The following is a 24,854-nucleotide window of genomic DNA, read 5'->3' as shown; positions in this document are numbered from 1 at the left end:
TAACATCTAGTAAAACACTGAAATTTAAAAAATACAACTGTATGAAGTATGTGAAGAAGGGAAAGCATGCTGTATTTTGGGAGTCGTGAACCTTCAAGAAAAGTGCTATTTACAGGATTGAGTTAGGAAAAACACTGGTGGCAGTGCATCATGGGAAGTTCAGTTTAGCACATATAGAATCAATATATAGCATAACAACATGTTGATAAATATACCAAACCAGTGGGATTAAGAAAAATCTTGAGATGTTTACGTAAGACTTTCATATAATTGTACATCCAGCAGTTCAATAATGAGAGAAATTTCACATATCATGATTTTTAGGGAATGTTAAACCTAGGAAGATAGTTCCTCACCCAAGGAGGGCACAGAAGAAGACCTGCATGAAGTCTGTGACAATGGACTACATAGCCGGGAAGGAAAGATCATCCTTAGATTGAAAAGACATTCTTATAAAGATCGTTAATTAGAAGATACAGAAGGCAATCATTTAAAATATTTAAATCAAATGCAACAAAACCTGGCATTTGTGCTCCGATATTTGTAAACAGTTAAGAGGTAACATATGGACAGAAAATGATGAGAAAGGAGATTTGAAGAAAAAATAGGTGAGAGAGCAAGGAATGATTATGAGAAAATTAGAAGGAAAATAGCAGAAACAAAATTCACTACAGAGGCAGTAGAGAGCTGATACTATGGAAACAGATATAATAATGTGGAGTATATATTTGAGAGACCCTATTAGATGGATCTGCTAGGTGGAAATTTATAAATAAAGGATAATACTATGAGAGAAGATAGAAGAGAAAGGAGTGATCCCAGACCTAAGATTAATATGATCATTTCTTCTAAGGAAGAAGTCAAAACAATTGGAACAAATCAAAAGATTGAGAAAGAGATTATTTCCTGAGCTAAAATATAAGATAAACCACCAGAGAACAGATCAAGAGTCTATGTTCCATGTAATATAAACAAAAACTTGCATCCCATTGGGTGGGATTTAATTGCATGAATGAATGAAACATGAAGTTTAATTAGCAGTTCCACCCAAGAACTCACAGAAATGAATATCATACCAACATGAATTATTAGACACATCATGCAGAACGTCAGAGGACTCAGAGTTTTCAAAGTAGATAGGCCAAAGCAGGTTGTGTGGCAGTTAAATTCAATATGTAAGTGTCAAAAGTAGTTGATTGGGATTAAAAAGGATTTCTTAAACTTGAAAATGTCGTTTAATATTGTACAAACAAGTCACAGAGTATACACACTTGTGAGCACTATGTGCATCAAGAAATAGAACAAGATCAGCTCCCCTCAAGCCCTCATGCCCCTGCACAGTCAGTATTCATCCTCCCCCCTCATTTAGAGTAAGAACGACATTTTCTTGACCATGTATCACTAAACAATATACTCTATTTTTTTGTTTTATATAAATGCAGTTATACTGTACTGTGCATGCTATTTTCTATTTTTATTCCTTCATTTAATGCTATGTTTATGAGATGGGGTCGCAAAGAGTTGGACACAACTGAGCGACTGATCTGATCTGATGATCCTTTCATTTTTGTTGATATTTTGTGCTCTTTTAATGAAAACCCTATGATCTTTTTGTATTCTGGTTATTGGTTCTGGCACATAATTCTGCTGTAAAATTGTTGTTTATGTTTTTGGTGAACATATATGTGTAAGATTGTTGGTGATATACTTAGGGATAGAATTACAGGATCTCAGGGGATGGATGTGCAGACTTAGCCATAGAAATACTGTAAATTTTCCAACTAGTTAAAACAGTTGACATTCCCATCAGCTGTGCACAAGTTCCATTTGCTCCCATCATCACCAACACCTGGTATTATCAGCAGTTTACATGTTAGTTGACCTACTGTCTGTAAAGTGGTGCCACATTTTATTTTAATTTCTTTAATGATTAACAAGGTTGAACATGCTTTCATATCTTTATTGGCCATTTAACTTTCCTCTTTAATAATATGTCTTTTTAGAAATTTTGCCTATTTTTCTTGTCTTTGTAGGAAATCTTTATGTATTTTAAATAACAGTCCTTTGTTTATATGTGTGAAAAATATAGTCTGTGTCTTGTTTTTATGGCCTCTTTTAAGGATCAGATCATTTTAATTTTAATATATTGGTACTTGTCATTATTTACAGTTAATATATTTTTGTTTTATTTAAGAAATCAATTTATACCCAAATTTATAAAGATATTCTTCTCTATTGACAAGAAGTTATACTGCTTTTCCTTTTCCATTTATTTAGGTTTATGGTCTACCTGAAGTTAATATCTTCTATATGGTATGAAGTAGATTCTAATTTTATTTTATTTTCCTTATAGATTATTCAATTATCTCAGAAACACTTATTGAAAATCTGTCCCTGCCATACAGCTCTGCAGTTCCACCCTGTATAAATCAAGTGTTCATGTGTGGATAGATCCCCTTCTAGGTTCTCTGTTCTTTTCCTTTGTCTTTTTGCCTTTTCTCATTATCAAAGCTTTATAATATGACATGATATCTGGAAAGCAAGTCTTCCCACTTTGTTCTTCTTTAAGTGGATCTTGCCTATTTCTTTTCATTTTCGTAGAAATTGTTCAGCTGACTTGTCAAGTTATATACTGGGGCAGACTTCCTGGATTTTAAATATTATTGTTAATAGATTGAGTCTTTAGATTTATTTGGAAGAACTGACAGCTTTAAATATGGAATCTTCCTGTCTTCCTGCCTGTCAACATGTATCTTCTTTATTTAACTCTCATTAAGGCATATCAGTAAAATTTTATTATTTGATTTGTAGGAATATGGCACATTGGTCAGGTAATTATTACTTTCTGTTTTACATTTTTAGTAATACTATATATACTGTTTTAATTACTTTTAATTATTATTGGATTACTGAAGTAAAAATGATTTTTGTATATTGATTTCATATGTAGAAAACTTGATAAACTCAGGAAATTTAACAAGATGAAACCATCTGCGAATTATGATAATTTTATTTCTTCCTTTTTTACCCTCTACTTTTTTGTTTCCTGACTTCTTGTCCTGTATATGGGCAGAAAGTGGGAAAGAGTAAAGCTTTGTTTTGTTTCTGATATTGCTGCAAGTTTTTTGTGTATTGACATTATTTTTAATAGATTTATAAGTTCCCTTCCTTACCTAGCTTGCTTAAAGACTTTATTTTTATTATGAATGGATGTTGAATTTTGTCAAATACTTTTTCCTGTGCCATATGAGGTTATAAAATTATCTTTACCCTTAATTTGCTAGTGAAATGGGAGGGTGTTCATGTAGTTGATGGGTGGAGGCCAGAGCAGCAATTCTTGGTGATCACTCAGGGTTGCTGTTTCGCCTACACTTTGGCCTTATAGTTCCTTACTATCTTTTCAGTCCTTTCCTGCAATTAAGATGATTGTTTAAAGAGTCACTTATATGGAAACTTTGAAACAATATTTTACCATTATTAGAAATATGAATAACTTTGCATTGAAAAATGAAATAATGGAAAAATGTATTTTGATTAAAAAAACCAGTTTCTAAGGGAAAAATACAATACTTGAAGTACTGAGAGAGCTAAAGTGGCAGAACAATAGTTTCTTATAACAAGGAACCAAGACTGGTTGGCTCCTAATTGTAGCTCAATCAAGAGAGCAGATGCCCAGCTTCAGTTGATTTTTCTGTTGGTCCCACTCTCCATGCAGCATAGGCTTTAGAGTCAGGAGACTTGGGTATTATCTTGGCCCTGACTTTGGCCATGACATTGGCTCTCTCTGAGGTTCCTAGGTCATTTCTTCTCACTTTATCTGGCTGCTATCTAGCATGTATCACGGCATTAGATAACAGCATTTTGTGCCTCTGTTATTCTCCATCAGAAAATTCTCTCCCAGTCTCGAGACACATCTTCCATTCCATCTTTCTCTGTGAATTTTCCATTAGATCTGTCTCACGTCAACCAGCTTTTAAATGTCTCAAAAAGGCATTGGGGATCCATATATTAATAAGTAGCCACAGTTGCTTTAAGTTTGCAGGAGAGTAGAGAGCACCCTGGGAATATTGCAGCCATTCATTTGCTAACGATTTAAGAAATACTTCATCATGCTTTATTGTGTTTCATGTGGTATAAATACATCTCTCAATTGAGGAGGTTAAATTACACTGCAGACAGAAAAATAAAAATACAGTGATTTTAAACAGAGTCGGGGAAGAAGAGGATTTTATGTCATTAATAAGAACATACAGATATAAAAACCCTACACCAAATCCTTTAGCTCCATAACTCATGCATGGTATTTGAAAACTGAAAGCACACTTTTTCCCAGTAATATTATAAGTACTCTTGGTTCCTGGTTACTATGTTTACTAATAGGTGTAGATCTAACACTTTTTGATTTGTGGTGATATTATTGGAAATAGGAATAGCTGTTTAGAATTTCTAAGGAACAATGAGATAAAACTTGAAGACAACATAGAAGAGATTCCAAACACAATAAAGGATGGTTTCTCAACATTAAGACAAGAGCATGACCAATCTGTTGTATTATATTGGGAAGATGGCGAGTCTATAAGCAATTATACTGAGGGAAAGAAGTCAGAAAAGAGAACATACTGTAAATTCCATCCTTATAAAATGCTGTGAAATGCAAGCAACACTATAGTGATAGAAAGTGAACCCTGGTTGTCTGGAGATGAGGTGTCTGGCTTATGGGAAGGGGCAGTGGGGGAGGATTACAAAGGGCAGGAAGAAATTTTTCACTGCATAATGGATTCACAAGTGTGAACATATCACAAAAATTATCAAATGATATACTCTAACCATGGACCAGTTTATATCAATTATACCTTAAACGCTTTTCTAAAAAGTGAGCAACGTTAAAAACAAAACAAAACAAAACTACTTTGGAATCCCCCAAGTAAAACGAGACCAATAACCATACACCCTTCAAAAGATTATTGTAATTATGAAATAACTCATTCAGGGTGCTTGCAGTCATTCCTGGCAATAGTAAGCTGTCTCACAATATTAGCCTTTGTTTTCTATTATTGGATCATTGAAAGAAGGTACTCTGAGAAGAATACAGAAGAATACTCTGAATACATTTTGCAGATGGCAGTTGAGGGGCAGCTACCCTTCCCTGTTATAGGTTGAATTGTGATCTCCCAAAATTCAGTGTTGCGTTCTTAACCTCTAGTACCTCAGAATGTGACTGTATTGAAGATAGGACCTTTAAAGAGGACCTTTAACCTTAAGTTAAAATGCAGTCAATAGTCTAATAAAACCAGTGTCCTTACAAGCAGAGATTTGGGTACAGAGACCCATGTGCACAGAGGAAGAGCTATCTGAGGACACAGAGAGAATTCAGCCATCTGCAAGCCAAGAAGAAAGGCTTTGGAAACACCAACCCTTCCAATATATTGATCATGGATTTCTAGCTTCCAGAACTGTGAAAGAACAAGCTTCTGTTGTTTAAGGTACCCAGTCTGTGATATTTTGTCATGGTGGCCCTAGCAAACTAACACGTACCCCAGACAGAAACTCTCTTGCAACAGCCCTTCCATGTGTTCCAGGGAAGTTGCTCGTCACCATTCTCAGCAGAGCATCCAGGTTTTCCTGCATGGAGCAGCAGTGAACTGTCACTCATCTCAGGCTGCACTGTAACGACAGCATCCAGGCACAAGCCAGACACAGACCCTGCAGCACCTCCTTCAGCGCCTGCCAGTGGGGGTGCCCACTGGGGTTTGCAGCTGCGGTGCCCACCGGCCCCAGACTCCTACTGCTTCATCCCATTGTCAGGCACAGCAGAGCCCAGACTTTGTAGAATCAAGTGCTCTGTGCCCGAAGACATCAAAAAGGGTGGGGGGAAACAAATGAAACTCACAGATTACTTTGCTCATGGGGATTTTATTTCCTAGTTCCTTTATGGCACTTTTCATCTGAAAAATTTTATCTTGGAATGTAGAAGCTTAAATATCTTCAATGGAATTACTATGCATTTTCTAAGACTCGTGTTCTCCTTTGTATAAAGAAAGACCTGTTTCTGCTCTCTCCCTTAAGATACTATGTCCTCATTTATTTCCCTGCCTTTTAAACTTTTCTTTCTTTATAACAAGCCCCTTGAACACCCCTTAGGAGTTTTTTTTGATCATAAACCAGATTTTTCATCCTTTGAATGCTTGTTCTCTCCAGCCCTCATATTAAACTTCCTGCAGTGTGACTCCACGAGTGATCTATCACACATAGGCACAGAAACTCCTTGGAGACGGAGACATGAGCTTTAATATCTCACACAGCCTTCTGGGCACTAGGTGTTCTTGCTAAATCCCTGTAATGACTTTCCTTTCACAGAACTCAAATTTTCACAGAAACCAAAACTAATTTGAAAAAAAAAATAATTTATTCATCAGACACATAGTAGTGAACGGGGTTATAAAGTTGAATCAAAAGCCTTGTTTGCTCTAAGATCAGTCTAATACAGGGATTCAAAAATGTAAATAAATATGTGTAAGAAAGCGTTGTAGGTTGGGGTTAGAAGGTAGAAGTTAAAAGATAGGAATTGAAAGTGTGGATGAGGTTAGAAGAAGATAGACCACCAGGAGAGGTGGAACAGGGTCAGGGGCTCTTTAGAGGAAGTGACTGCAGAGCTGAGACTTGAAGGACGGGGGTGTTTAAATCTGTGGATATTCCTCCACCCCAACCTGATGTAGATGCCTCAAGACATGTGGGACAGGAGACTTCCCTTGTAAGGAACTTACTTAGGGTCTGGTGGGGCACATGCTATGACTTGGTGTCTGAATATTGTTACTATTACTCACTCATGAACATATGTTTACCAAGCAGATTTATTGAGACTGAAAGTGTGCTATACTGAGCAAATGTATGGGAGTTTTTGTTTTTTTTTTAAACTTCTGTTATGTGACCATGTTATACCAGCTTTCTTAATTAAGCATATTCTAAGCTTCACTAAAACTGGCTATCCATTCTCTTGAAACACAGGCAATTTAGAAATATACCAGTTTGAAGGCAACCAGCTCCTGGCCTCTAGCTTTTTTTCAGAAGGCTCTTCTGGCATGTGATGTATCAATGTTCCTCCCTCTGTTCAATTCTTAAATTCTAAAATATGCAGATTTGTAACACAACAGTTAGCCATAAAATTTGGCTAAATTCGTGTGTGTGTGTGTCAGTGTTATCCAAAGATAAGATGAGCTGGTCTCTTTAATTACCTTAAAAATGCCTGGAAAAATATGTAATATACAGTTGTCATCTTGGATTGGGAAGAGGACACAGCCTCTATCTCAGAAGGCCTTTACCACCAATGTGGCCAATGGCACTCTGGCTGATGCTTATGGTGGAAGGAGAGGAGTGCTCTTACCTTGAAGAAGGGTGATTCTCAGGGTCCCCACCATGGAGTGCTTTGGTGCCGGTTTTATCCAGAGAAGGCATACATGGTAGAAACATTGCGGGTTTTGAAGGTAAACAGGGGTTGACCTTAGAGCTAAACAATGGCTGCTGCTGCTGCTAAGTCACTTCAGTCGTGTCCGACTCTGTGTGACCCCATAGACGTCAGCCCACCAGGCTCTCCTGCCCCTGGGATTCTCCAGGCAAGAACACTGGAGTGGGTTGCCATTTCTTTCTCCAATGCATGAAAGTGAAAAAGTGAAAGCTAAGTTGCTCAGTCGTGTCTGACCTTAGCGACCCCATGGACTGCAGCCCACCAGGCTCCTCCATCCATGGGATTTTCCAAGCAAGAGTACTGGAGTGGAAACAATGGCACTTCCATTAAAAAACAAAAACCAAAAAACTAAATTTCTGTGATTATTGACATCCTCTTCACTCCCCTCTGTCTTGATTTTCCTCTGAGGCGGGTCATGTCACCCACTTTACTGACTCACTATTGTCAGACTTATTGATAAATGACCCTACCCACCTCCCTTACACTTAGGCCAACAGAACAGTAAAAGCAGGCATTAGTTTGCTTTCAGGTGCCTGCATCTTTGAATTGGCACACGGTACACACAGCCAGCCGTATCCTCCTTACCTATTTACAAAAAAGGATACTCATTTCCTAGCTGAATACTGCACAGATCACAACTTTCAATATCATTACTAATGAAGCGCCCTGTGCTGCTTTGATTGCCATCCGAATGTGAGCAGCTAATTAGATTGATTGTCTATTTGATGCCTGCTGATTAGCTTATGAAAGCCCTCTGAATTACTGACTTTGTGAGAAAATGCCCCTGACTTTATGATTACTGATTGATGCTCCAATTTCTGATTGCTGTGTGAATAGACACTTAATAGCTCTGTCACCTTGACAAGGGTTTTGGTATTCATCTGATGAGGAAAACAGAGCAGGGTACTCTGTTTATCAATGTCTGCCAAACGTTTAAAGTTCTTCAGAGTGTGAAGACCACGAATCAGGGGCATCTGTAGCCTTGTGACAAGGCCATGAAGCTAATGTCATGTGGTTAGTGAATGTAATGAGAAAGGAGGAGGCTGGCAGGTGGCCCTGATGCTTTACTCTTCCCCAAGACCAGTTTTAGGACTAGGATTAATCTGGTTGGATCAGGAGTCATCTCTGTGCATCGACAGTTTTGCTTTCAAGAGTGAGTATGCAGAGTAGGCTATAGGTTCTGTCTTTCTTGATTTTACACTAAAATACATAAGGAGGCACCAGCAAAGATCAATTACCTATGAAACACCAAACACTCATAGTGGTAGTTGACCTGTTGTTGGAATCTAGGAGAATTTTCTCGCTCTGTGATATGCAAACCTGTGAGGTGGAACCCTGATTCAACTACATGCTCATTGCTTAAAGTAGTAGATATAAAGCCTCCTCAGTCTCTCCACTCTTTGTACCTGGATTCAGAATAGTAAGTTGTATCCCAAGCAGAGAATTGGGCACCTTCCCCTCTGCTATGGGCAAGTTGCTTTTTGGGAAAGGTCTAATATCTTGTTCATTGTCTTCCTGCCTCCTTTCTGCATCCAGTAAGACCCAACACTCAAGTCTCCCCATTACACCACGGTACAGAAGTCTAAAAACATACTCATTCCTGATAGTAAATTTTTTAGGACAAGAGAAGACAGTGTGCATGCACTGATTACCAAGAGAGATGGATTAGACTGAAGAGGAATGTAAGGATGACATGCAGGGGAAAGTAGGAATGGAAGAAAAAAATCGACTCCCTTCTTTTAAGGACTGGCACTGGTGATGACTCACCTTCCACTGTTTCATAGTTAGAAAATATCAGGCAGCAGTGAGGATCTTGCCATACTTTGCAAACCTGAGCTCAGGTATGGGTAGAAGGTAACAGTGTGCACATATCCTGTGACCCACGAAATCTCTTGTAGTAATAAGCACTAAGGGACAAGTAGCCCAGGTTGAACTTGTGCTGAGAAAGATGTGAAATGACATCTTGTGTGGATTTAATTCACATTCTCTAAGTTTCTAATTTTAATGTATTCAAAACTATTTTTTATTATGTTTTGCCTCAGGCTTAGTTCATTTCTGTATATCATTTGAAACATTCTCACCACTCTAAAGTCACAAAGATATTTCTGCTAAATATTATAAGTTTTGTTGTAATGTAAACAACTTACATATACATTTCTAATTTATCAAGGTGGGATGGAGAGAATGGATTCATTTTCTTTTTTAAAATATGGAAATACAGTTTTCCCAACAAAATTAACTGAAAAAAATCCAAGGGCAATGTCAGCTCTTTCATATTAATATATCTACTCTCTTTATAAGTGTTTATTTTGTTTCTGGGTCTCTTTTGGGCATTTGATTAGAATTGCAACAGAGCTATATCAGTTTGGACACAATCTTTGCAGTCACTATGTAGTCTTGGTATCCATGAAGATGTGATTTTCTCTTTACTTACATAGGTCCTTTATGATTTTGTAAATTCGTTTTTATACATTTTAATTTTTTTCCACCACACAACTTGTGAGATCTTAGTTCCCAGACCAGAGGTTGAACCTGAACCCGCAGCATTGAAATCAATTAGTCCTAACCACTGTAGTGCCAGAAAATTCCATATAAATTTCTGCATAAAAGATTTATAATCTTCTGTTGGATTTATTCTTATATATTTTATAGTTTTGTTGCAATTTTAAAAGGGGATATTTTAAAAATTCAGTTGTTTCTTGCTTTTTTTAAAAAGTGCATCCAGAAACATAAGTAACTAATGTTTCCTCTTATTAATACTAAAGGTTTACCAATATATTCTTTCGGGTTTTCTGTATAGGTGGCCATATGGTCTACAAAAATGGTATAATTCTTTTTCCCTTTTCAAATCCTTATACTTTCAGTTTATATTTGTATTACTGCTAAGTTTTGGAGAAGGCAATGGCACCCCACTCCAGTACTCTTGCCTGGAAAATCCCATGGATGGAGAAGTCTGGTGGGCTACAGTCCATGGGATCACTAAGAGTCGGACCCGATTGAGTGACTTCCCTTTCACTTTTCACTTTCATGCATTGGAGAAGGAAATGGCAACCCACTCCAGTGCTCTTGCCTGGAGAATCCCAGGGACGAGGGAGCCTGGTGGGCTACTGTATATGGGGTCACACAGAGTCGGAAACGACTGAAGTGACTTAGCAGCAGCAAAGTTTAAAAAGTCTGTTGAAAAGAAAAGCCTATAAAAATAGAACCCTGGGTATATTTCAATGTTAAGAATTATGTCTATGCAAAGATTTTTAAGATAGTCAGGATATGACAGTTTTCTTTTATTCATACTTGCTAAGAGCTTTTTTTTCTTTTAAATGAAATCTGAGTGTTAATTTTTTTGAATATTTTTTTGCAATCGAGGTAATTATATATATTGCTTTAATATGATTGTGAAATAATTACATTTATAGTTTTTAAAAAGTATATTACTGGATACCACCAATTTGATCATGATATATTATATTTTTTAGTTCGTTGCTGAATTTTGTACATATTTAGAAATTTGCATCTATTTATGTGAATATCATAGATTTTTTTCTTTCATTGTCCTTGCCTGGTTTTGATGTCAAGGTTTTACTACCCTCATAAAAAAATTTGGTAGTAGATTTTTTGTATTCTTTAAAAATGTTCAAAGTCCTAAAAGTATCTTTCTTTCTCTTATCTGTCCTTTGAAATTTTATTAGAACTTTTCTGTAAACCCATGGAGACCTGATGGCTTTATTTTTGTGGGAAAATTTTGATTGAATTTTGTTAATGTCTTATAAACTTTCAGATTTTAAATTCTTCTTTCAGCAAGATTTTATAATTTGTATTTTCCTTAGAATAGCTTCACCGAACCTATATTTTCAAGTTCTTTGGCACACATATTTAATAATAAGACTATTACCTTTTAAAATCTCTTGTAGTATCAGTAATTTCAATTCTAGTATTAGTTATTTGTATATCTTCTTTCCTTCTGTTTTATGATGAATTTTGCCAGAGGCTTATAAATTCTTTTCACCCAAAGACCATTAAATATATCTCTTAAAAACAACATATAGGTAGATTTCTTCAAGTCTAGTTTGATGAATTTTGTGTCTTACATGTAAATCAGTTCAGTTCAGTTCAGTCGCTCAGTCGTGTCCGACTCTTTGTGACCCCATGAATCGCAGCACACCAGGCCTCCCTGTCCATCACCAACTCCCGGAGTCCACTCAAACTCATGCCCATCGAGTCGGTGATGTCATCCAGCCATCTCATCCTCCGTCATCCCCTTCTCCTCCTGCCCCCAATCCCTCCCAGCATCAGGGTCTTTTCCAATGAGTCAGCTCTTCGCATGAGGTGGCCAAAGTACTGGAGTTTCAGCTTCAGCATCAGTCCTTCCAATGAACACCCAGGACTGATCTCCTTTAGGATGGACTGGTTGGATCTCCTTGCAGTCCAAGGGACTCTCAAGAGTCTTCTTCAACACCACAGTTCAAAAGCATCAATTCTTCGGCGCTCAGCTTTCTTCACAGTCCAACTCTCACATCCATACATTACTACTGGAAAAACCATAGCCTTGACTAGACGGACCTTTGTTGGCAAAGTAACGTCTCTGCTTTTGAATATGCTATCTAGGTTGGTCATAACTTTCCTTCCAAGGAGTAAGCATCTTTTAATTTCATGGCTGTAATCACCATCTGAAGTGACTTTGGAGCCCCCCAAAATAAAGTCAGCCACTGTTTGCCCATCTATTTGCCATGAAGTAATGGGACCAGATGCCATGATCTTAGTTTTCTGAATGTTGAGCTTTAAGCCAGCTTTTCCACTCTCCTCTTTCACTTTCATCAAGAGGCTTTTGAGTTCCTCTTCACTTTCTGCCATAAGGGAATATGCATATTCCCTCATCTGCATATCTGAGATTATTGATATTTCTCTCCGCAATCTTGATTCCAGCTTGTGCTTCTTCCAGCCCAGCATTTCTCATGATGTACTCTGCATAGAAGTTAAATAAGCAGGGTGACAATATACAGCCTTGACGTACTCCTTTTCCTATTTGGAACCAGTCTGTTGTTCCATGTCCAGTTATAACTGTTGCTTAAATATTGAGTACTAGTTTCATATATGTGGATTTATATCTGCCATGTTATTTTCAGATCTTTGTCCTGCTTTTGCTATTTCTGTTATATCTTACTTTCTCTTGTTGTTTTTAAAGAAAATGATCATTTGAGTATGCCTAAAATATGTGTTTTTCATTCTTCACAATTCCTCCTTGCATCTTAGATTTTTCTTCTGAGATGGTGGTGTTTCTTCCTTTGTTTTCTCCTTTACGTGTTCTATTTGTAGAGGTCTATTGTAAGTTACCTCTCATGTCTTGTTTGAAAGCATCTATTTCATTCAATATTTTTAGATATTATTTAAGGTTATATAAGTCTACCTTCAAGGTTACTTTCTCACAGCAACTGGTTTCAACTTTTTGCTGATTAAAAGTTGACTGTCACTTTAATTGTCCTTTTTCTAAAAGTAAACTATGTATTTTTCATTTTTATCCTTTATCTATTTAAAGCTCTACAGCTTCATTAAGATAGGTCCTGATTTAATTTGATATTGATTTCTTGTTCTTTGTTCTGTTTGGGATTTGTTGATTGCCTAGAATTTAAGGATTGTTGTCTTTAATCTACTCCAGAAAATTCTTATCTACAATATCTCTAAGTATTTCTCCTCACGTTTTCTTTGGTGTTCTACCCTTGTTCTCTCATTTAATATGTTGGGCCTCATTACTCTTATATCCTCTACATCTCCACCTCAGTTTTATACTTTTTCTTTCTTCATTTTTCTCAGCTTGCTTTTTTGATAATTCCTTCAATTTTGCTTTTTAGGTAATCTGGAAAATATGTGATACTTCTAATACCTACAGTCTTTTGGGGTTTATTTTATAATTTGCATTTTTCTGCTGACTTTATTTGTATATGAATTGTTTCTACACTTGTTTAATGATTTCTTATTGTTAGTTCACATTTTTTGAAAAGTTATGGTTAACAAAGAAAGACTTTGTCTTTGCTAGTTACTTGGTGGCCCGGTGAGGTGAAGATCATTAAGCTTAAGATTTTTTTCAGACCACATGAGTAGTGTTAATTGCAGCCACATGCCCATATGACCCAGGAATCTGGTTTAGGAATTCTCTGATTACTTTTTCTTTTCCTCTGTGTCTCATATATTCACAACCAAGATCTATGCAGCAAGCCTTCTGCAGGAGGAATTTTTTGGTTCCCATTTCACTTACTGAGGATATTGCCCTTTGGTGGCCTCAGATTTACTAGGGACTCCCTAATCCAAGCTCCTTCCAGATACTGGGGCTCCAGGCTATCTATGCCTACTTTCTCTTGGTTTGATATGGGTCACTAATACTCTGAGTCTCTTATAGATGTATATCCAAAAAATCAAAAACAGAGATTGGAAAAGGTATTTTTGCACTAGCATTCATTGAAGCATTATTCACAATAGCTAAACAGTGGAAGCAACCTATTCATCAACATATACATGGATAAACAAACTGTGGTACACACATACATATAGAATGTCATTTAGCTTAAAAAGGAATGAGATTCTGACACATGCTGCAACATGGGTAAACCTTGAAAACAATATGCAAAGTTTAATAAGTCAGTCCCAAAAGGACAAATATTGTTTGAGTCCATGCACATGAAATATCTAGAATAGGCAAATTCATAGAAATAAAAAGTAAATTATAGGTTACTCAGAGGTAAAGAATCCACCTGCAATGCGGGAGACACAGGAGACGTGGGTTCAATCCCTGGGTCAGGAAGATCCCTTGGAAGAGAAAATGGCAACCCACTCCAATAAATGGTAAAGATACTGGAGTAAAAATCCCATGGACTGAGGAGCCTGGTGGACTGCAGTCCTTGGGGTTGCAAAGAGTCAGACACAATTGAGCATGCACACACACACACACACACACACACATGAACTGGAGGAGGGGGTAATGAGGAGTGATTGCTTAATGGCTGAAAGAGTTTCTGTTTTAGGTGATGGAAAATAGTACACTTAAAACTGGTTAAAATGCATGTTTGTATGTTATTTGTATTTTTCCACAATTGAAAGCTGAATTTAGGCCCTCATGTATTAGATGTTCTCAGACTGACTCTGTTCTGACTCCAGTGCTAGATCACCAATGGCTTTCAAAATTTATGACATCTGAGTTTTGCTCTTCTTTACCTCTGCCTTAGTATGCTTTGGGGCTTCCCTGGTAGGTCAGCTGGTAAAGAATCTGCCTGCAATACAGGAGACCCCAGTTGGATTCCTGGGTTGGGAAGATCCCCTGAAGAAGGGATAGGATATCCACTCCAGTATTATGGGCTTCCCAGTGACTCAGATGGTAAAGAATCCACCTGCCATGCAGGAGACCTGGGTTCAATCCGTGTGTTGGGACGATCCCCTGGAGCAGGGCATGGCAACCCATTCCAGTATTCTTGCCTGGAGAATACCTATGGACAGAGGAGCCTGGTGGGCTACAGGCCATGAGGTCGCAAAGAGTGGGACCGACAGAGCGACTAAGCACAACACACAGCATAGTATGCTTTAAAAATAACTTAATATATGTAGCCTTTTTATCCAATATTGAGATGCTCAGTTGACACATTTTTAAAAATACTATTATTCTGGCGACATTTAAGAGACAGAAAGCACATATACAGTGGTTGAAAGGAAGAGAAGGAAGTAGCTATTGACTGTTCCAGGAGCAGACATCCAAACAGTGTTGGGTGAGCTTGCCTGGCCACATCACTCAATCATGCCCCACAGACCCAATCTCCCCCACACTTGTGCCTAGTCAGGATTCAGGAACATGATAGCTGCAATTGAAATCCACTCATCTCCAGCTGCCTGCTGATTATTCTGGCCATTCAGGGAGAGATTGAAAATCTGCTCTTTTGTTCCTCTCTTTTGCTCAGTAATTATATTTACTTGCACGAAAGGCTGAGTGAAGTCTAAGTCAGAGATTTGTATGGTGCAAGATGTCTCAGTCTGTTTTCTGTCCCTAAATGGAAGATGAGGATTAATTTCTTTATTTCTCAAGGAAATCAGCGTGGATCCATTGGCATGCTGCTAGCAAAAGTTCCTTGATCAAATACATTTTTCACAATGTACAGACTGCCAACTGTTGTTACAGCACTCTAAAAAGCACATTTTCTTGACTTTAGTGTCAGTTTATGTTGACTTTGAATTTAGAGGGGGAGAAAAAGCCATTAACCTCCAGAAATTATAGAAAAATAGTGTAGCTGTATGGTATAGCAAAGTAATGGATAAACAATTATATGCAAATGAATGCAGATACTAGAGGTCTCGGAGTGCAGACTCTATAACTTCTCAGATGAATCCCTTGCCGTAATCTTGTTAATAGCAGAGCACATACTGAATCCTAGGTGGCCTTTGAACAAGTTAGTCATGCCATAGTAATATTAACAAGTCAGCCCAAACTATGTCTTTTACAATGTCTTACTAAGAATAGCCAGTTGCGTGAGAATCCAAGGTGTTTTAAACAGACTGATTACATCCATTGATTGATGATTTGATTCAGAATAATTTTCTTTCCTTGGATGAGAAAAAGTGACGTTATTGACCCTGTTCATTCAATCAAAATGGTAATGCAACATAAGCATGCCTACTTGCAGAAACAGAAAGCCAGGGGAGAGTCTAAATTATGCAGGGTCTGCCTCTGAGCTGTGTTTATGAATACAATTGATTGACATTGCCTGTTGCCCCTCCTCAACACACATGCATCCACATGCGCTTGTCTTATTATAGATAAACAAGGCATCGGGATTGCAGAAATTGTTTTTACTCCACATTTCATTGGGAAGATAATCACTGCTATTCTTTATTTGTGGTTAATGTGCCATTATGTATAAAAGGGAAAAATGATTAAATGTAATATATTATCAGAAGCACACAGAGGTTATACTTGGCAAAGAAAGTTGATTACTCCTAATATTTGTCGAGAGGGTTTTGTGTTCTCTAGATCACTTAAAATGCCCCTTTAATGAGTGAATGTGTCATTGTACTCCACTTCCTCCATGTTTGACTAGCTCCTCCAGTGTGGGCTTCTTGGTTTCTGTCTCTGGGGCAATTCAGTCCTCTGTGATCTCTTTCTTAACTAACACTTCAAAGTACACAGAATATAGAAGGTGTATTGGCATTTTGTTCCACAACCTGACTTTTAAAACAGGTTTATGTAGGATGGATGGAGCTAGATAGTGAGGACTTGCAGTAAGATTGAATGCGGCATGAGCTGAGGGCAAGATTCAAAAAATACGTAAAAAGGATGGATCAGAGTTTAAAGCAAAATAATGCAGTAGCAAGGTGTCACTTTTTCTTATTGTGCAAAGCTGGCCCTTCTTCTGGAAAGTGTACTTATTTCCTTCTAAGAAATTCTTTTCTCCCAGACCAATCAGGTTCTGGTGTGAAGACTACATTTTTAATGATGTGATATTTCAGACCACAAAGATGATAACTCCACCCACATTGGAATCACGGTTTTCTACGTTTTTAATTCAAATTAGGAAGTGCAAATGCCAGACCTCCTCTCTCTAAAGACTTTGAAACATAAATTTTGAGGTACCAGTAGGCCTAGTTTTGGTTGCATGAAAGAAGCCCAAAGAAGAGAAAGAAACAGACATACGGAAAGTAGAAGGGGAGATGGAAAGAAATTCTGGGTGTTATTTGAGACTACACAGTAATCTGCTTGGAGAAGGCAATGGCACCCCACTCCAGCACTCTTGCCTGGAAAATTCCATGCACAGAGGAGCCCGGTGGGCTGCAGTCCATGGGGTCTCGAAGAGTCGGACACAACTGAGCGACTTCCCTTTCACTTTTCACTTTCCTGCATTGGAGAAGGAAATGGCAACCCACTCCAGTGTTGTTGCCTGGAGAATCCCGGGGACGGGGGAGCCTGGTGGGCTGCCGTCTATGGGGTCGCACAGAGTTGGACACGACGGAAGCAACTTAGCAGCAGCAGAAGCAGCAGCAGCAGTCCTCTGCTTCTCTCAGGCCCAGAGAAACTCTAATTGTCTCAACGCTTGTCACTTTTGTTTAAAATAATTTGGATTTGTATTTTTAGCACTTTCAGCCCCAAAATCCAAACTAATACCACAAAAAGAAAAAAAATTTTTTTTCTGGAAACTGAATTGTTAAGTTTACTCTCAGTTTTTGTCATATTTCAAGATTTTGGTAATTTTTCTTGATGGGTAAAAATCCTTTTCAATTGCTTGATTTGTAAAGTTGGGTGGCCTAAACAGAATGCTTATTCTTTCCTTGTATATATTCCAATTATTACATTTCTAACACATATAGTTACTTGTTAACATCTATCTCTCCTACATTCTTTGCCAAGGACTTTCTTTAAGATTGTGATGAAAACTGACTTTTTCCAGTCCTGTGGCTACTGCTGAGTTTTCCAAATTTGCTGGCATACTGAGTCCAACACTTTCACGGCATCGTCTTTTAGGATTTGAAATAGCTCAAATGGAATTCCATCACCTTAACTAGCTTTGTTCGTAGTGATGCTTCCTAAGGCCCATGTGCCTTCACATTCCAGGATGTCTGGCTCTAGGTCAGTGATCACGCCATCATGATCATCTGGGTCATAAAGATCTTTTTTGTATAGTTCTTCTGTGTATTCTTGCCACCTCTTCTTAATATCTTCTGCTTCTGTTAGGTCCATACCATTTCTGTCCTTTATTCTGCCTATCTTTGCATGAAATGTTCCCTTGGTATCTCTAATTTTCTTGGAGAGATCTCTAGTCTTTCCCATTCTATTGTTCCCCTCTATTTCTTTACACTAATCACTGAGGAAGGCTTTCTTATCTTTCCTTGCTATTCTTTGGAACTCTGCATTCAAATGAGTATATCTTTCCCTTTCTCTTTTGTTTTTGGCTTCTCTTCTTTTCACAGCTATTTGCAACGCCTCCCCAGACAGCCATTTTGCTTTTATGCATTTCTTTTTCTTGGAGATGGTCTTGATCCCTGTCTCCTGTTCAGTTCAGTCGCTCAGTCGTGTCCGACTGTTTGTGACCCCATGAACTGCAGCATGCCAGGCCTCCCTGTCCATCACCAACTCCTGGAGTTCACTCAAACTTATGTCCATTGAATCGGTGATGCCATCAGCCATCTCATCCTCTGTTGTCCCCTTCTCCTCCTGCCCCCAATCCCTCCCAGCATCAGAGTTTTATCAAATGAGTCAGCTCTTTGAATGAGGAGGCCAAAGTATTGCAGTTTAAGCTTTAGCAACAGTCCTTCCAAAGAACACCCAGGACTGATCTCCTTTAAATGGACAAGTTGGCTCTCCTTGCAGTCCAAGGGGCTCTCAAGAGTCTTCTCCAGCGCCACAGTTCAAAAGCATCAATTCTTCGACACTCAGCTTTCTTCACAGTCCAACTCTCACATCCATACATGACCACTGGAAAAACCATAGCCTTGACTAGATGGGCCTTTGTTGGCAAAGCAATGTCTCTGTTTTTTAATATGCTGTCTAGGTGGGTCATAAATATTCCTTCCTAGGAGTAAGCGTCTTTTAATTTCATGGCTGCAATCACCATTTACAGTGATTTTGGAGCCCCCAAAAATAAAGTCTGACACTGTTTCCACTGTTTCCCCATCTATTTCCCATGAAGTGATGGGACCAGATGCCATGATCTTCGTTTTCTGAATGTTGAACTTTAAGCCAAATTTTTCACTCTCCTCTTTCACTTTCATCAAGAGGCTTTTTAGTTCCTCTTCGCTTTTGGCCATAAGGTTGGTGTCATCTACATATCTGAGGTTATTGGTATTTCTCCAGGCAATCTTGATTCCAGCTTGTGCTTCGTCCAGCCCAGCATTTCTCATGATGTACTCTGCATATAAGTTAAATAAGCAGAGTGACAATATACAGCCTTGACATACTCCTTTTCCTATTTGGAATGAGTCTGTTTTTCCATGTGCAGTTCTAACTGTGCTTCCTGACCTGCATATAGGTTTCTCAAGAGGCAGGTCAGATGGTCCGGTATTCCCATCTCTTGAAAAATTTTCCACAGTTGTGGTGATCCACACAGTCAAAGGTTTTAGCATAGTCAATAAAGCAGAAGTAGATGTTTTTCTGGAACTCTCTTGCTTTTTCAATGATCCAGTGGATGTTGGCAATTTGATCTCTGGTTCCTCTGCCTTTCCTAAAACCAGCTTGAACATCTGGAAGTTCACGATTCATGTATTGCTGAAGCCTGGCTTGGAGAATTTTGAGCATTACTTTACTAGTGTGTGAGATGAGTGCAATTGTGCAGTCATTTGAGCATTCTTTGGTATTGCCTTTCTTTGGGATTGGAATGAAAACTGACCTTTTCCAGTCCTGTGGCCACTGCTGAGTTTTCCAAATTTGCTGGATATTGAGTGCAGTACTTTCACAGCATTATCTTTCAGGATTTGAAATAGCTCAAATGGAATCTATCACATCCACTAGCTTTGTTCGTGGTGATGCTTGGATGGCAAGAGTGAAAGTCAACATTCTAGGAATCAGCGGACTAAAATGGACTGGAATGGATGAATTTAACTCAGATGACCATTATATCTACTACTGTGGGCAGGATTCCCTTAGAAGAAATGGAGTAGCTATCATGGTCAACAAGAGTCCGAAATGCAGTACTTGGATGCAATCTCAAAAATGACAGAATGATCTCTGTTCATTTTCAAGGCAAACCATTCAATATCACAGTAATCCAAGTCTATGCCCCAACCAGTAATGCTGAAGAAGCTGAAGTTGAACGGTTCTATGAGGACCTACAAGAACTTTTAGAACTAACACCCAAAAAAGATGTCTTTTTCATTATAAGGGACTGGAATGCAAAAGTAGGAAGTCAAGAAACACCTGGAGTAACAGGCACATTTGGCCTTGGAATATGGAATGAAGCAGGGCAAAGGCTAATAGAGTTTTCCCAAGAGAACGCACTGGTCATAGCAAACACCCTCTTCCAATAACACAAGAGAAGACTCTACACATGGACATCACCAGATGGTCGACACCAAAATCAGATTTATTATATTCTTTGCAGCCAAAGATGGAGAAGCTCTATACAGTCAGCAAAAATAAGACTGGGAGTTTACTGTGCCTCAGATCATGAACACCTTATTACAAAATTCAGACTTAAATTGAAGGAAGTAGGGAAAACCACTAGACCATTCAGGTATGACCTAAATCAAATCCCTTATGATTTTACAGTGGAAGTGAGAAATAGATTTAAGGGACTAGATCTGATAGACAGAGTGCCTGGTGAACTATGGACGGAGGTTCGTGACATTGTACAGGAGACAGGGATAAAGACCATACCCAAGAAAAAGAAATGCAAAAAAGCAAAATGGCTGTCTGGGGAGGCCTTACAAATAGCTGTGAAAAGAAGAGACGTGAAAAGCAAAGGAGAAAAGGAAAGATATACCCATTTGAATGCAGAGTTCCAAAGAATAGCAAGGAGAGATAAGAAAGCCTGCCTCAGCGATCAAGGCAAAGAAATAGAGGAAAACAACAGAATGGGAAAGACTAGAGATCTCTCCAGGAAGATTAGAGATACCAAGGGAGCATTTCATGCAAAGATGGGCTCGATAAAGGACAGAAATGGTATGGACCTAACAGAAGCAGAAGATATTAAGAAGAGGTGGCAAGAATACACAGAAGAACTGTATAAAAAAGATCTTTATGACCCAGATAATCACGATGGTGTGATCACTGACCTAGAGCCAGACATCCTGGAATGTGAAGTCAAGTGGGCTTTAGAAAGCATCACCGTCTCCTATACAGTGTCACAAACCTCCTTCCACAGTTCATCAAGCACTCTGTCTATCAGATCTAATCCCTTGAATCTATTTCTCACGTCCACTGTATAATTGTAAGGGATTTGATTTAGGTAATACCTGAATAGTCTAGTAGTTTTCCCTACTTTCTTCAATTTAAGTCTGAATTTGGCAATAAGGAGTTCATGACCTGAGCCACAGTCAACTCCCAGTCTTATTTTTGCTGATTGTACAGAGCTTCTCCGTCTTTGGCTGCAAAGAATATAATCAGTCTGATTTCCATATTGACCATCTGGTGATATTCATGTGTAGAGTCTTCTCTTTTGTTGTTGGAAGAGGTTGTTTGCTATGACCAGTGGGTTCTCTTGGCAAAACTCTGTTAGCCTTTGCCCTGCTTCATTCTGTCACACGCTAGTAAAGTAATGCTCAAAATTCCCCAAGCCAGACTTCAACAATACGTGAACCATGAACTTCCAGATGTTCAAGCTGATTTTAGAAAAGGCAGAGGAACCAGAGATCAAATTGCCAACATCCATTGGAATATTGAAAAAGTGAGAGAGTTACAGTAAAGCATCTATTTCTGCTTTATTGACTATGCCAAAGCCTTTGACTGTGTGGATCACCACAAACTGTGGAAAATTCTTCAAGAGATGGGAATACAAACCACCTAAGCTGCCTCTTGAGAAATCTGTATGAAAGTCAGAAAGCAACAGTTACAACTGGACATGGAACAACAGACTTGTTACAAATTGGGAAAGGAGTATGATAAGGCTGTATATTGTCACTCTGCTTATTTAAGTTATATGCAGAGTACATCATGCGAATTGCCAGGCTGGATAAAACATAAACTGGAATCAAGATTGTTGGGAGAAATATAAATAATCTCAAATATACAGATGACACCACCCTTATGGCAGAAAGCGAAGAAGAACTAAAGAGCCTCTTGATGAAAGTGAAAGAGGAGGAGTGAAAAAGTTGGCTTAAAATTCAACATTCAGAAAACGAAGATCATGGCATCTGGTCCCATCATTTCATGGGAAATAGATGGGGAAACAGTGGAAACAGTGCCAGACTTAATTTTTTGGGGGGCTCCAAAATCATTGCAGATGGTGACTGCAGCCATCAAATTAAAAGATGCTTTCTCCTTGGAAGAAAACCTATGACCAACCTAGATGGCATGTTAAAAAGCAGAGACATTACTTTGCCAACAATGGTCCATCTAGTCAAGGCTATGGTTTTTCCAGTAGTCATGTATGGATGTGAGAGTTGGACTATAAGGAAAGCTGAGCACCGAAGAATTGATGCCTTTGAACTGTGGTGTTGGAGAAGACTCTTCAGAGTCCTTTGGACTGCAAGGAGTTCCAACCAATCCATCCTAAAGGAAATCAGTCCTGAATATTCACTGGAAGGACTGATGTTGAAGCTAAAACTCCAATACTTTGGCCACCTGATGTAAAGAACTGACTCATTTGGAACAACCCTGATGCTGGGAAAGATTGAAGGCGGGAGGAGAAGGGGACAACAGAGAATGAGATGGTTGGATGGCATCACCGGCTCAATGGACATGAGTTTGAGTAAACCCCTGGGAGTTGGACAGGGAGGTCTGGTGTGCTGCAGTCCATGGGGCTTCAAAATGTTGGACATGGCTGAGCTATTGAACTGAACTAGACTGATTTCTCTTACATATCTGTGAGCTTCTTAAAGGCAGGAGGGACTGGGTCTTATTTTTGACTCTGTATCTTCAGAACCTTGAATAGCTTTAGGCACATTTTAAGCTTCACAAATATTTGTTCAGTTGAGTTTTAGCGAGCACCAGTGTCTCAGGATTTCGCACTGTGCTTTGACTGAATTGCCAGGTATCTGTCTCTCTATATTTCCTAGGATATCTCACTTCCAAGGTCACTGAAGTTCCTCCTTAATGTTCTAATTCCCAACCTGGGAGCTTTAGATCTCAAGAATTTCCAGGAAGCCCAGACAGCTTTGTGAAGAATAGCACATTGACATTCTATTGTGTTTTTTTTTTTTTTTCCAGAAACAAGGCTCCAAATTTGGAAAGCATCAGTGAAACTCCACAGGTAAGAAATAATGTCAATCATGACTCATTTCATTTACGTGGTTGGACACTTTGGATGGCTTATCTCAGCAGGTTTCTATTCAAAGAACATCTGTTACTTTTTCTAAATCCCTGTAATGAAGCCAGCATTTAGTTGCAACTCCCTGAAAACCCCACAATTATTAAAACCACAAGCATATACTTCCTCCACTTATCACTTAGTTTAGAAGTGTTGTTAGCCTGAAATGTTTCCTAGGTGCCTTCTGTACAGTTCACGTGTTTTTATCATTGATTTCCTGTTTTACAAGAAGGGGAACTGGTACTCAGATGGGTCAGGTATTTTGCCCAAGGTCCATAAGAAGTGTTAAGTAGAACAGGACTTGTAAAGGAGGCTGAATTTGGTCATGTTCAAATCCTTAGAATGTCCATAGTCCTTGCCATTCATTTGGTTCTCAAAGAATGATGCTAAAATGAGCTAACCAAGCTTCAAAGTGTAGCTACCTTCTATGACCTTGTATCCTTTCAGAAAAAAGTGGCATGCTACTTAAATATTTAGAGGCATCTATAAAGCTCTTATTTGCATGGCTTCAAATAATGTTGACTGGATTTGTACATGCTGCTTTGTCACTTTCAATATGGAATTTAAACTCCACACAGTGTTAGTGATATTCTTTAAAAAATGTAGCTCTTTGCCTTTGTGAAAGATTGCATCTGGGTACATCATTCTGCCTTCATCAAAATGGGTTAATGGTAGAGTTTGAGGGCAGAAACCACTGCTCTTGTTCATTTTTTGTAAGTTTACAAATCAGTGATATTTGTTGAATTTGTGGAGTTGTGCAACTGTCACTATGATCCAGTTGTATAGCATCTCATCACTCTAAAAAATCCCCCATGAGCTCATTTGCAGTCCTTCTCCACTGCAAAGAGTATCCCTGTCAGAGGCAAAAATTGATCTGCTTTCTGTCTCTATAAAAAGTTACCTTTTTTAGACACTTCATATAAATGAAACCCTACCATTTATAGTCTTTGGTGTCTGGCCTCTTTCATTTAGTGTAATGCTTTGAAGGTTTATGTGTGACACAATATATATCAGTATTTCATCCCTTTATTTACTAAATAGTTTATTGTATGGCTATATACTATATTTCATTATATTATCTAACATTTGATGGATACTTGGATTGTTCAGTTTATGGCCATTATAAAAATGCTTCTATGAACATGTGTATAAAATCATTTTAGGCATCTTTTCATTTTGCTGTGGTAGATTATTAAGAGTAGAATTGCTGGGTCATGTGATAAGTTTGTTTCACTTTTTTAAGAAATTTCCCAACTGATTTCCAACTCCGCTATAGGAGTTTATGTTTCTACCAGCAATGTGTGAGGGTCATAGATTCTCTACAACTTTTCTAAAACTTAGTATGGTCAGAATTTTTGATTATAGTCATTTTTATAGGTATGTAGTGGTATTTCAGAGAAGGCAATGGCACCCCACTCCAGTATTCTTGCCTGGAAAATCCCATGGACGGAGGAGCCTGGTAGGCTGCA

General features: G+C 38.4%; 1 long non-coding RNA gene across 2 annotated transcripts in view; it reads left to right on the top strand.

Moving 5' to 3' along the window:
• The window catches only part of LOC133257379 (uncharacterized), a 412,549-nt gene that overhangs the window by 184,040 nt on the left and 203,655 nt on the right, over positions 1–24,854 (top strand). For both annotated transcript variants that reach the window (XR_009739525.1, XR_009739526.1), the window contains exon 3: positions 23,286–23,328. This is a non-coding gene — a long non-coding RNA (uncharacterized LOC133257379). The remainder of the gene's footprint in view (positions 1–23,285; positions 23,329–24,854) is intronic.

The sequence above is a fragment of the Bos javanicus genome, chromosome 11, assembly GCF_032452875.1.
Source record: "Bos javanicus breed banteng chromosome 11, ARS-OSU_banteng_1.0, whole genome shotgun sequence".
Lineage (NCBI taxonomy): Eukaryota > Metazoa > Chordata > Mammalia > Artiodactyla > Bovidae > Bos > Bos javanicus.
Note: the sequence above shows the minus strand (reverse complement) of the source record. Positions and strands in the feature narration are given on the sequence as shown.